At 41.8% G+C, this 12253-nt stretch overlaps 1 protein-coding gene across 21 annotated transcripts in view; it reads right to left on the bottom strand.

Moving 5' to 3' along the window:
- Positions 1-12253, bottom strand: part of KALRN (kalirin RhoGEF kinase) — a 792110-nt gene that overhangs the window by 345797 nt on the left and 434060 nt on the right. The window lies entirely within an intron of this gene.

The raw sequence follows: 12253 nt of genomic DNA, 5'->3' as shown, positions 1-12253 counted from the left end.
AGCTGTGCCAAAAGAAAGAGCATTGTAGGGGCTACTCAACAGACTAGACTCGTTCCTCAGGCTGCCCTCCCCTGGGTCTAAATGCTCTTTATTGCCTCTGTGTCTGGCTTTCCCTTCCTGTTCCCCCATATCACTGGTGTCCAGAGCCTGTAATTAGTCTGATTTGTGTGTTCTTAATGTTTTCCTGGAGTTTCTTTCCTGGGTATTTTCTGTTTCCTCAGGGAACTTTCTTTCATTGCATTTCTCCTCTCTACCTTTTTTTAGGGGTACAAGGCTGGCACACAGCAGGGCTCATTTATTTCAAAGGAAAATCTTTGTTTTCAGACCTGAAGCTTACCTTAACTGCTGGTGAACCAACTCGCTTTCCAGCCTTAGCTCACGTGTTTCTGTCCCATGAACCCAGTCAGCCAGTTTACTCAATGACTTTGTGGGTTAGCTCTGTCCTCTCCAGCCTCTTTCCTTGGTCCCCAACCCAGGACCCAGTGCCGTTGAGTTGATTCCGACTCATAGCGACCCTATACCCCAATGCCCTGAAATGCCCTTGACCCTCCTCTCAGTCTGGTCAAGTCCCGACCACCTTCAAAGTAAACCCTTTTGCATGAGGAGCTTCACAACAACCAGGAGATTATCCAAAATGCAAAGTAAGCACAGTGCTTATCTTGCTTGCCAGATCATCCATACAAAAAAAAAAACAAAAAAACCCAAACCCATTGCCGTGGAGTTAATTCTGACTCAAAGTGTCCTTACAGTACAGAGTAGAACTGCCCCATAGCAGCTGGTGGTTATAAACTGCAGACCTTTTGGTTAGCAGCCGAGCTCTTAACCACTGTGCCACCAGGGCTCCAGGTCATCTATAGTGAACAATTTCACATTTTTCACCACATCAAAAATTCTGTGTCTAGGTATGGCTGGCTTCTTTCTCTCTCCTAACTCCACAGCACCACTCCACAGAATCAAAGCCTCTATTCAAATTTACAATCCCTGACAGGGACAAATTACCACTTACTGCGTAATCTGACCCTGATGACAACCCCCAGGCCCATATATTTTTCTCTGGCCTATCTATCACTTAGCATGGGACATGGGTTAGTTTGCTAATATAGAGACAAGGCTGTGAAAAGAAAAACCTTCACCAAGTGATTTAACTCCACTGGGTAAAGAAATCTGGAAAGAATTTGTTCAGGGAAGAAACTAGGGCCTGCACCAAATGAATGAATGATGAACCTACAGGGCATTCAGCTTTCAATCAACCTATTTTGCTTTTGCCTTTCTCTCAACTAGCTCCATCTCAGTTCCTGGTCTGCTCAGTTCCTCGCTTGGCTCCAGTGGCCTGTATCTCCCTCACTCTCCTGAGTTAATTAGTGTTGGGATATGATGACCTCTTTGAGAAATACCTTGGCTACATTTCTGTTCTAACAATTGTCTACTCTAAAGACACAGCCATAAGGGAAATCAGAAAAGGAGCTGAAAAATTTAGAAAGGGTAGGAAGCATTGAGAAATAGGAAGGCTTCAGCTCTTTTAAAAAAGAAGCCCAAGACTTTCCTGCGAGACGAAATTTACCCAATCCAGTGTTTTGCTGCCAAAAACTGACCCGACAAACTTGGCTAAGCAGCCACCTTGGGCTCTATCCTCAGACAGCTCTGTTGGCTCCTCCCATTTTCTGGGTCTTCCCCAGTATTTAGGCATAGAGAAAATGTTAAATCCTCACAAATGTTTTACTCTGTAATTTGCCTGAATCACTCGCCCCTTTTCATTCAACTTGTATTGACCTTCTTATGGTCTATTCCCATCAACTTAGCTTCTTATTATCACCCGCAAAGTTGGAAATCTCACTCTGTAGGAGACCCTGGGAGGCACAAATGGTTAAGTGCTCAACTACTAACCAAACGGTTGACAGTTTGAACCTGCTCAGAGGCGCCTAGGAAGTCAGGCCTGGCAATCAGCTTCTGAAAGGTCACAACCTTGAAAACCCTATGAAGCAATTCTACTTTGTACACGAGTTCACTGTGAGTTGGAACAGACTTGAAGGCAACAAACAACAGTCCTTTCCTTCAGATAATTTGTTTTCTTCAGATAATTTCTTGATGCTGATGACGATTATGCAGATAATGACCATGATGAAGATGATGGTATGGTTGAAGAAGGCTATATTTTACCTCATACTGTGCATTTATTATGGAATAGGCAGTATGTTACGCATTTGACTCTTATTTAATCCTCCTGACGATGCTAAAAAGAAGGTCAGGCAGAGAGAAGTCACTTTCCCCATAGTCTCAGAGTAGGCGAATGGCAGAGCTCAGCATTCAATCACAAAGTCCAATGTTCTTAACCACAGTGTTACATCAAGATGGCTGTCCCCAGAATTGATTTCTGAGATATCCTTCCCTTTATTATTCTCATTTCAGAGAAGTGTGTGTTTTATCCTTCCTCTCATTTTCTTCTTCTTCAAGAAAACTACGACAACTCAGTTTTCTTTATTTCATAAGAACTTTTCAAATTGATCATGTGTTCTTTGAACAGCTAGATAAATTAAATGTGTTTTCGATGTCCTTTTATAAATGTCAACATAATTTAACCTTGTAAGAAAACACACTGCCTTCCCCCAATAGGATATATTTTTTAACGAGTCTGGTATTTCTATCTTTTTAAAAAAATTGACTCTGCCAGATTGCTCAGTATAGAGGTAATAATAATCTATCTAGAATTCTTTGGCTCTCCAGGGACTTTCCTTACAAACAGGGACACATCTGCAATCCAGTTTGGGGTATGAACAGAGGGACCGACGCTGCAGCAAACAGAAGTGTAACCTGGCCCCTGTGGGTTCTATGACTTATGGCAACAGCAATTCTCTGGTTCCCTCAGCTTTGCTCGGAAGGAACTCTCAGCGATCTCCTAACACGACTCAGTAGCAAATTCGTAGAGAAACAACAGGGGAAGGTAAGATGGGATGTTTATTGCTTAAAATTTGAAAGCAAATATATATAAGAAATGAAAACATACCACAAATAATAACAGTAACAACCACAAAAATAGACCAGTTGCTGTCAAGCTAATTCTGACTTACGACAACCCATGTGCTATAGAGAAGAAATGTGCTCCATTGGGTTTGCATGGCAGATCACTAGGTTCTTCTTCCAAGGCACCTCTGGGTGGGTTCAAACTGCCAATCTTTTGGTTGGCAGCTAAGGGCATAACTATTTGTGCCACCCAGAGATTCCAACAGTAATGATAGCAACAATAGTAATAATAAATAGTAACATTACCAACTACTGTATCGAGTGCTTAGCTTTGCTAAGAATATCTTATGTGGCAACTCCTTAGGCCTTCACAACAGCCCTATGGGCTACGAATCATTATTCTCATCCCCATTTCTCAGATGAGAAGGCTGAGGCTTCCAAAGATTAAATAACTTGCTTAAGGTCACATAATTAGTAAAGCTGGTGAGACAGGTTCCCAACCTAGGCAGTCTAACTCAAAATACTGCACACTTGATCACTGTATTATGTTGTTGTTGTGTGCTGTCGGGTCAATCCTGACGCAGAGCAAAACTTTAGGACAGAGTAGGACTGCCCTATATGGTTTCCTAGGTTGTAATCTTTACAGGAGCAGAGTGCCAGGTCTTTTCTTCCACAGAGCCTCTGCGTGGGTTTGAATTGTTAACCTTTCAGTTAGCAGCCGAGCACTTAACCATTGCACCACCAGGGCTCCCTTCACTGCACTATATTAAAAAAAAAAAAATTACCTCTTAACAAATGGTGTTTATAGATATCAATCAGCACTATGTTATGAAAAGCCCTGGTGGTACAGTGGTCGAGACTTTGGCTGCTAACCAAAAGGGTGGCCATTTGAATCCACCAGCCATTCCTTGGAAACCCTACGGAGCAGTTCTACTCTGTCCTGTTGGGTTGCTATGAGTCGGAATTGACTTGACGACAGTGGGTTTAGTTTTGGTTTGGTTATCCACGTTACATATATCAAGGTCCAATCCCATTCCAGCTAACGGGCGGAGGGAGGGTCCGGGACATTTAACTGCAATGAGGTGCTACTAAAATGCATAGGCTGCTGATTGCAAAATGGTATCTTCCTATTTTATGATGCCATCATTTTTAGTAACATGAGAAAAGTGAAAGCTGAATATTCCCCACTGACCTACAAATGCTAGATGACAGGGAAAGACACGTTGCCGCTGAAGAGACAGACTTGTTGTATGTAAGAGTTATTTTTTCATGATGGATTTGTGTGTTGATATAGGTTACCACTGTGAAAATAAATTATCACAGCCATTTACTCTTCTTGTCTAGTCTCATACTAAGTTCTTTTCTGTTACTCAGTTTATAAGATGACGAGGTTAGTGAATTCTAAAAGAGATTATTTTAAAAACAGCATAGCATTTCCCTCTATCTTAGAAATACATATTATCTGTCTGAGGAGTTAAAATATTTATTTAAGAGGTATGTAAAGACCTTTGGGGATATCTCTAGAATTGTCCAGTAAATCAGAGAGACTTGACAATAGAGAAATCTACTCAGTCGTTTCTAGTTTTTGGTAAAATAATATTTAAATTAAAAAAAAGTTGCAAAATACTGTAATTGATATATTTCAATGCTCAATGACCTAATTTCCATCCCAATTGGATAATTTGGGTAACTGAGTCATTCTTCTGGCCAATGGCATGTTATTTTCTGCACTGTCACCATGATTAAAATAGGGGCCTTTGATATAATCATGCTTTTGTCCATTACTAGAGTTGGAGGGGATCTTATTTTGTCCGTACCTTTTGCCATCTTAATCAATCTGAGACTTGAGGAAATCTGTTTACAAAGGAACTCTACTGCTGACGAACTCCTACAACAGAATGAACTCATTTGTTCTGGTACCTACCAAGGCTTGAGCGCCTGGAATGTATAAGCTTGATGCCCTGTGCCCTATCTTACATACAGCTCCTTTTTCTCCATCCTTACCAGAAACCAGGAGTGCCCAGCATTTGAACCGTGATAATGTCACCTGAGTTTAGGTCCATAGCCCTGGTCCTATCCCATTACAGTGGGATTTCTAGAAACGTAGTGAAAACAGGTATCTTGCCAGAATACTAAAGCTGTGTAAGTATCCTGATTTAAAAAAGGAACGAAGGAAGGAGGAAGACAGGAAGGGAGGAGAGAAAGGAGGGAGGCACAGAAGCAGGAGAGGTAGAGAGAGATGGCAGGACAGACCTCCCAATGATTCTGAAATTAATTTGACAAAAAGTCTAGAAGACATTATCAAATAAGTATTTGGTAAGGATTTTGGTCTACTTTGTTGTACTTATTCTGCACTTCCTTTCCAAAGGATCTGAGGTGTAATTTGAAAATGCTGCAGTGATCACTAGGAATCCACAAAGATTCATCTCAAACATCTCATTTCCTTTCTCGATCCAGTTACTGTAAAGGTGGATTTGAGGCGTGTTACAAACATGGAGAACAGCAAGGCTTTGCAGAGTCTCATACTGTATCGATGAAAGAAAGGGCTGTAATGTTGGGCTGGATGCTGGTGCCCTTAGACCGTTCACAGCCAACATACTGGCTATGCTGGCTCCCAGTTCTGTGTGGCCCAAAGGAGAAACTCCAGTGAAGTGTCACAGGGCTTTGCCTGACCTGTCCAACATTTCAGTTACAATGTTAGTAATAAATTCGATTTGAATTTATTTTGATAGGCTGAAGAACTAAACCAAAAAAAAAAAAAAAAAGAGGGGGGTAAAATTTGAAGGGGAAAAATATAAAAGCCTTTCTTTAAGCTTCAAAAAAAAAAAAAAGTCCGTGCATTGGAAGCACTTATCTTGAAACAAACCAGGGGCTTTTAAGAGAGCACGAACTTAGACAAGACAGGGGATGAGCCAGGAAAGCCACTGAAAAGGCTACTATCTCTTGGGCTGCACTGGCAGAGTACTCGTGTTGGATCATGGGAAATGGTCGCTACAGAATGCTCTGCTATTCACTCCATGCCAAGGGCAATGTATTTCATCGGGGCATGGCTAATTAGAGACCCTTCATCAGAGCTGATCAGAAGGGTTAGGTATCGGGGAAACCATGTCATATTCAGAAAGAGGTAAATAAATTAGGGATATACACCTGAGAAAAGAGCTAACAGACAGAGAGGAGAAATAATCACAGAATTTTTCAAAAAAGAAGGGACTGAAAAAAATAGCTTATATAATCTCACCATTTTGCAGATAAGGGAAAAGAGGTTTATGATAACCATTTTCAATTATTTTTAAGGCTGCCAAATAAAAGAGGGAGCAGATTTGTTCTGTTCCAGAGAGAAGAACTAGGACCAAAGTGTGGAAGGGTAGAGATTCTGGTTCGACATAGTGAAATCCTGAGCTCCCTCCTCTCATCCCACCTCCATCCCGCCCCCACTTCTAGGCTCTGGACATATTCTGTTAGAGGCTGGATGGCGTGTGTCTTAGTCATCTAGCGCTGCTATAACAGAAATACCACAAGTGGGTGGCTTTAACAAACAAGGATTTATTCTCTCACAGTCTAGGAGGCTAGGAGTCCCAGCTTAGGGTGCCAGCCCCAGAGGAAGGCTTTTTCTCTCTGTCAGCTCTGGGGGAAGGTCCTTCTCATTAATCTTCCCCTAGTCTAGGAGCTTCTCAGTGCAGGGATGCCGGGTCCAAAGGACACATTCTGCTCCCAGTGCTTCTTTCTTGGTGGTATGAAGTCCCTCTCCTCTTTGCTGGGTTCTCTCTTTTATATCTTAAAAGAGACTGATTCAACATACAACCTAATCCTGTAGGTTGAGTCCTGCCTCTCATCCTGCCGCACCGTAGAGTTAGGATTTGCAACACATAGGAAAATGGCATCAGATGACAAAATAGTGGACAATGACGCAATACTGGGAATCACGGCCTAGCCAAATTGGCACATATTTTGGGGAGACAGAATTCAAAGAGTTCAATTCGTAACAGCAACCTCCAGGGACGCAAAATCCTGACTGCCAACTTTTACCTCTCCTGCTGGTATAATCTCACTGGGCAACTTGCACAGGCAGTCTGACTGGGCTAAGTGTACCCCCCCCCCACCACCACCCCAAACACCTCAGTGGTCTCCTCGGCGTCCTGTGAGCATCTGTCATAGAATCTCTACACGGTATGATGTTTCTCCGCAACGAACCCCCTTAGAGCAATATCTACCATCACTTAAGGTACACAGTAGGTGCTCACTAAATATCTGAGTTGAATTTCTATACAAGATGAAAGGCTGAAATGAATGACTTCTGAATATAAAATGCTAAGAGTTTCCACATACCACCAGTTAAAGACTGGAGACCACCAATAGTAACAACCAGCTTTATCTTCTCCAGGCTGAGCTTTCCTCCTTGAAGGCCATTTCCTCCCAGCCTTAGCCTGACTCCAACTCATCCTAATGTGAACCTCATAGATTTATAGTTGGATATTCCATTCCTTAAAAAAACAAAAATCCAAACCCGTCGCCATCAAGTCAATTCCAACTCATAGCAACCTTATACAAAAAAGGAGAGCTGCCCCATAGGGTTTCCAAGGAAGGGCTGGTGGATTCGAACTGCTGACCTTTTGGTTAGTAGCTTGAACTCTTAACCAATTCCTTACTCAGCTTAATTACTCAGATTAATTTTCAGGTGAATTGTGCAAACTTTGATTGTAACTGTAAGAGTTAAGGGATTTAAAAGAAAGGCCATAAGTACGGCCCATATTTTTCAGAAAATCTCATTTATGGAGTATCTTTTGGTGTTTATACCAAGACGGCTATGGCCACTTCAATAACCAAGATTATGCATTGATTATAGAGAGGAAAATTCTCTTTATGTAAATATACATATAAGTGTGCACATATATGTGTGTTATACATATACATATTTCATCAAATCAAAAAAGAAATTTTCACTAGACTTCCCCTGAGTCAAAATCAACTTGACAGCAACTGGAAAAAAAAAGTGCTCTTACTGGTGGACTGGTGCTAGTGTTTCCCTCTGATTACATGGCAGATGGCGCCAGCTGTGGGAGGAGAGCCCTCGGGACGGCAGGAGCTCCCCACTGTAGAGGCTGACTGAGGCTCATTTGTTCTGTGGCTTTCAGCATATTTCAAATTAGTGCTCTTTTCATGTGCCCAGTGAAACGGATTTATTATTGAGTTTTTACTAACCTAACCTTCAAGAAGCCCTGGTGGTGCAATGGTTAAAGCGCTTGGCTGCTAACCGAAGGGTCAGCAGTTGGAACCCACCAGCTGCTCTGCAGGAGAAGGATGTGGCCATCTGCTTCCATAACGATTCCAGCCTTGGAAACCCTATGGGGCAGTTCTACTCTGTCCTATAGGTTCACTATGGGTCGGAATTGACTTGACAGCAACAGGTTTGGTTTTTTGGTTTAACCTTCACAGAAGGACGTGTGGCTTAACAAGATTCCTGAAGAGCAATTGCAGTGTGAAGATAATACTAATCATGAAAGCACCAGGAAGAGAGAAGGGCGTGGACACTTCTATTCTGAGCTATCTGTTGACCACGTTACGGAATAAAAAAACGCGCACAATCTAAGCAGATCTGCCAAAAAAGAATCCAGAAAAATAACTGGAATTTTTTAAGACTACTGTTGGAGGACATGGAGCCACAACTGTATTGAAAAAACCTAAACATCACCCTAAGGGCATGTTGAGTTTTGAGATTATTAACCAGTGACAGGAGAAAATGTAGATAATTCATAAACAAACATATCTGCATATGTAGGCGTTCCAAGTTCAAAAATATTTTATTGATAGTGTCTGCAACCCGAAACTGGTCTATTCTTGCTTCTAAAATATTTTTTCTTTCTTTCTGGTTATTCCAATTCATTGTAGAAAACTTAGAAATGCAATGAGGTATTGAAAAAACAAAAAAAAATCACCCATGTTCTTACTACCGCAAAATAAACATTATTAGCATTTAGTAAAGGGTCTCTTCACTCATAAGCAGTTCGTATACAATGTCTTTCATAGAAGGAGGCTGAACCAAGAGGAAAGAAACTTTGTAGACTATCACAGTTCACTGTGGACCACTTTGTCTACTCTCTGTGGAACGGAGGAAGGTATGTCAGGAATGCAGTCTTGGTTTTCAACATCCTGCCTAACCAATTTTGTGTAAGTTTCACTCTCAGGGAAGGTGCCCAGGTTATACTGTGGAGCCATAAACACCATTTTATTTGAGTGAAAGGAGGCTGGTGCAGCAACTCTTAACTCATGTGTTATCTTCATTTTTAAACTGATTAGCCCATCGCAGCCATCAGTGATACGGTTAAGGAGCCGTGCTTAGATTCCCCAAATCTCAGGATAGCAAGCCTGCTCTGGTTTTCAGTAATGCACAGGAATTTGGAGTATGTCTACCAAATGCCTTCTTTCAGTAAAGGAAACCACAACTGTAGCCCTGCAATCATAACCCACCCTGGCTTATGTCAGCTCTGACTTGCCTCTCATTATAGAAAGCACCCTCAGTTTCACACTCTGAAGCTTCTGTGGAAGTTTGCTCTCCGTCCTCACATTTAAACAGTGGTTGGTATTTGAAAGAATCCCAACACGCTCAAAAACCACTCTGACGATCTGACTTGAAGCAGAGATTTTCTGTGGATATGGCAGGATTTCAATTTCTAAGACTAAAGGCAGAATTTTTCCTAAGCTTGGGGCTACCCCTCCAGATGAGGAACAAGGCCTCTTCTAAAACCTGGATGTCATTGCCTAAAAGAGGACGCAGAACCGAGCGTTTCTATTTCCTTTGCTTCAGTAGAGTCGAGCCCCACGCCGTTTCACCGCTTCTGCCGAGGTGTCCGCTGCACACCAAGTTGTCTGAGCTGTCCATTACTCAGGGTCGGGAGGAGGAGTTTCATACATGCGAAGGCTGAAGAATGCAAGTGCTACGATTTAAACATCACGATCCTCTACTGCTGCATTTAAACAGGATCTGATTTTAAACTACTTGATCTACACTTACCTTTCTGTAAGGACACCTTCCCCCTATGCTTTGGATTGTTTTGAAGGGACAAAAATGGATTTGCCCAGAATCACTGCAGGTGGAACACACCCTAGTGATGCCCCCAGCTGTGGCAGGGGTGTAATCCATGGAACTAAACCAGCAACCCTAACCTCAACTATGCCATCTAACGAAATAAAGCTGAAACATCCAAATCTTTGTATGGTTTCTCTCCCCTTAAGCATTTTATTGATGTGGACTTGGAATGACAGAAGAGTAAATAAAGAATATAACAACAAAACAACCACACCTGCTAACATAATTCCCCGCATGGATATATTTACTCCCAGTGGGCAAACTAGAGCAGAGGAATGAACACGGGGCTGTCTGGGGCCTGGACCACTATAATCAAATGCAACCTCTTTTTATTTTTGTGTCTCACTGGCAATTACCAAGGAATAATAACTTCTACCCTGTCTCTTTCCTCTATTTATTACCCTTGTTGCCCCACCTTTAGTAAGTTCACTAGACTCACTCTCCCCTGCATGCCAATATCTTTATTTCCCCTCTGGCATTTTAATTGTTTTTTCAATATGTTTTAATACTACTTGCCATCTGAAACCCTTCTGAGGGCAGATTAAAAATAAATTATAAATAAAATCACCTAAAGTTATAGGAATCATTTGGAAGGATAATTGAGATCTAGATTTAAAGACATCTTTTCCTTTGTTCCAGAAACTGTCTAGTAAGCACCCTTTTGAGCATGAAATCTTTAAGCAACAGATTACAATGGCTCCCTGGGAGGCAGGGGTAGAGGTGTGTTTATAACAGGAGAAAGATCATATGGGATCAGGAGACAGGAAGATGACGACCTTTAGGATTGCTTTTATTTTACATTTCAGATTCTCAATATAAACACTTTTGGTTCTAGGACTGAAGGAAAGGGCAGCTGTTTTCAGGATAGTTCTCTACTCCTGAGTTTTCTCAGAGGATTGGGACATTGGGGCTTTCAACATTTTTTAAAAACAGATATTGTTGGAAAGATCAGTCCCCAGAGACTCAGAAGCCCCAACTATACGAAGACGGTTGGAATGCAAGACAAGGTTAAAAAGAAATGGTGGATGGACAATCGGCCAGGAGCAAAGAGAAGGCAACGCCTTCAATTTAACCTTAACCAGCCCTGAAAAGACAAAATGCCTTGGTGTTAGATACGCTTCATGTCCTATAAACCCTGCTGGTCTAGCATTACTTCTTCAAAGCAAAAAATAATAGAAGGTGTATATTATGTGGGAGCCAACATTATTAGTTGGTATTACAAAGGGGACATAAATGTAACAGAACATTCATTTCTTACCTTCCAAAAATGAACTGAAGAGCCCGTGAAATGGATCAACAAATGGTCTTAGCACAGGCTTAACTTTCTTAATAAGCAGAAAGCAAACTGAGAAACCCATTTTCCTTCCTTTACTCCTGACTTCCTGGTTGCTGTGCGATGTCATCTAAGCCCTGATCTATATAGAGGCAGTCCCCGGGTTACAAACATTCCGACTTACAGACAACCTGCATTTGCCCTTTAGAGTTATGTAACCTTGCTCTCACTTTCAAACGACTGAACCAATCCCTACTCACAACAAATTCTTCATCATGATCACTTTCACTTGCTGCACTTGCAGCTTTTAAATCACTGAAAAGGCTCCGAGCCTTTTCTTGCATTCGTGAGGCTAAATAAGAACTGTATGTACCTCTTCCGACTTACCTACAAATTCTACTTAAAAACACCGTTAGGAACTGATCTCGTTCATAACCCAGGGACTGCCTGTATTCCTCAGCTGACGAGGCGGCCTGGTTTGAACAACTATCTACTCAGGAAGCTATAGAACTCCATGACTCTACCTCACCAAACAGCCAACTCGATGGTCTTTCAGGAACCAAAGTACTAAATAAGAGTCCAATGAAGTGTGATAAAAACCTTCTCGATGAAGTAATCACCAGACAGAAGGCAAAAGAGAAGGCTCTGCCTGGCAGTAGGGGCCAGAGGAACAAGAAGGATTATAACACGATTGTATCTGAATTTGTCGATTTCTAAAATGCACCCCTGACGCCTATCGGTTACCAATTGCTGTTCCGACCCATGGTGACCGTGTGTCAGAGTAGAACTGTGCTCCATAGGGTTTTAAATGGCTGATTTTGTTGGAAGTAAATCACCAGGCTTTTCTTTCTAGGCACCTCTGGATGGATTGAAACTTCCAACCTATTGGTTAGCAGCCAAGAATGTTAACCATTTGCAGCACCTTGATGCATACTCCC

This window comes from Elephas maximus, chromosome 1, assembly GCF_024166365.1.
Source record: "Elephas maximus indicus isolate mEleMax1 chromosome 1, mEleMax1 primary haplotype, whole genome shotgun sequence".
Taxonomy (NCBI): domain Eukaryota; kingdom Metazoa; phylum Chordata; class Mammalia; order Proboscidea; family Elephantidae; genus Elephas; species Elephas maximus.
The sequence above is the reverse complement of the archived record's forward strand: the minus strand, read 5'-3'. Positions and strand labels throughout refer to the sequence as shown.